Below are 1,532 nucleotides of genomic sequence, written 5' to 3' on the forward strand. Positions count from 1 at the left end.
TTAAATTTTTGTGTATTAAATAATTATTAGGGATTTTATATATTAGTGTATATAGATGCACTGTAAACAAATATTCAAGCAAAATACAGTGTTTCTTATTCTAACAAATAAATAAACCTGTAAAACTGTATAAATAAAAACGATCTTCCATTATGAAATAAAAAGATCGATTATACCAAAAGATAGTTTGATAGATGATTTTAATCGATTTTTTGGGTAAAAAGATCGACCTTCGATTGAAATCTATTCGAATCGTACATCCATAACATAACCTAACAAAAAAACAAGTGAACCATAAACGTAAACGTACTTCATCCAAACTATTTTAATAATTAAAGCACTGAGATAACGTAAAGGTAAGTGATGCAAATAATTATTTTAAGGATAGAATCGGTAAAGTACTTCTTGTTATGTTTGTGTTTTCAGTATCTATTTTAAGGGGAGTGAATTTAATGTTCTAAAACCATGAGACCTCGAAAAAAAATAGGTTATACTAAAAAATATTTTAAAATTCAACCAAAAAAAAGGAGTCAAAATCTTATTAAGTCAATGTTACGCAAATATGACTTCAATATTGTACATTAAACTGGATTCAGACCAAAGTGATTCTTTAATATCCTCTGTACATCATCAATGTAGTAGTATCTCTGGTAGTATCATTGAAGATTTCTGTTCTAATAAGTGTAGTTCCAGTGCTGAACTTTCCTATAATATAGTATTTATATAGGTATTTATGTAGGCTCTTCTATAATCATTTATTGTGTATTTTTTAAGAGAAAGGTATTTTCAAGAATTATTAGGTTCGAGAATTATCTAGACTTGGTGGTTCAGGAGTAGCACAAAGTATAAGGAAAGTGCTTTATAAGGTTCTGGGCAATGAAATTGCACAAAAATATTCTTCGGATGGGGCCAAACAGAAGAGAAGTTTGAAATCATTGTTAGTGGCCAAAAGCAATTTTAGGTATCTGAACTTAAAGATATTTGGTGTTGTAATAACATATATTTTAGACTCCATGAAAGGTCAATTTCAAGAGTCAAAAGAAACCAAAATTATCAATATAATTAAAATATGGCTTGTAAAACAAAAGACAAAGGTAAGTTGTGCCAAATTTATTTGAACAGTATAATTTTTGCTGATATTATTTCAGAAGGGGTAGACAAGAGAATATGTAGAAACATAGACATAGAAGATAATATCAATGTATATTGTTATATTCAAATATTTTTAATTAATAAACATATATTACTCAAGTTCGTCTTTATCCTTACCTATTATTTTTAACCGTTCTATTTATTAGTTAATTTTTGATTATTACACATCAAATTATTTAATTTCAGCAAATTGTTTTTAGTGTGTCCTAGATATGAATGTACTGTATAGGTATCTTATAGATTTTAAGAGATAAAAAAATTGCTAAATATGAAAAAAATTGTATCTATCTATAGTTTATAGGATATTGGTACAGTGCATCCTTATACAGGACACCCTGTAGATACAGAGTTGAGGGTTGGAATCTTTGGTGTTACAATAG

The 1,532-nt window shown here is 27.4% G+C and overlaps 1 long non-coding RNA gene across 1 annotated transcript; it reads left to right on the forward strand.

Moving 5' to 3' along the window:
- Window positions 1–869: 869 nt before the first annotated feature.
- On the forward strand, window positions 870–1,087 carry LOC115881010. Its single transcript, XR_004049965.1, has 2 exons — window positions 870–961; window positions 1,009–1,087. It is a non-coding gene; the product is annotated as an uncharacterized LOC115881010 (long non-coding RNA).
- The last annotated feature ends 445 nt before the right edge of the window (window positions 1,088–1,532 follow it).

The sequence above is a fragment of the Sitophilus oryzae genome, unplaced genomic scaffold (assembly GCF_002938485.1).
Source record: "Sitophilus oryzae breed Bouriz unplaced genomic scaffold, Soryzae_2.0 scaffold_1693_pilon_pilon, whole genome shotgun sequence".
In the NCBI taxonomy this organism is placed as follows: Eukaryota; Metazoa; Arthropoda; class Insecta; order Coleoptera; family Curculionidae; genus Sitophilus; species Sitophilus oryzae.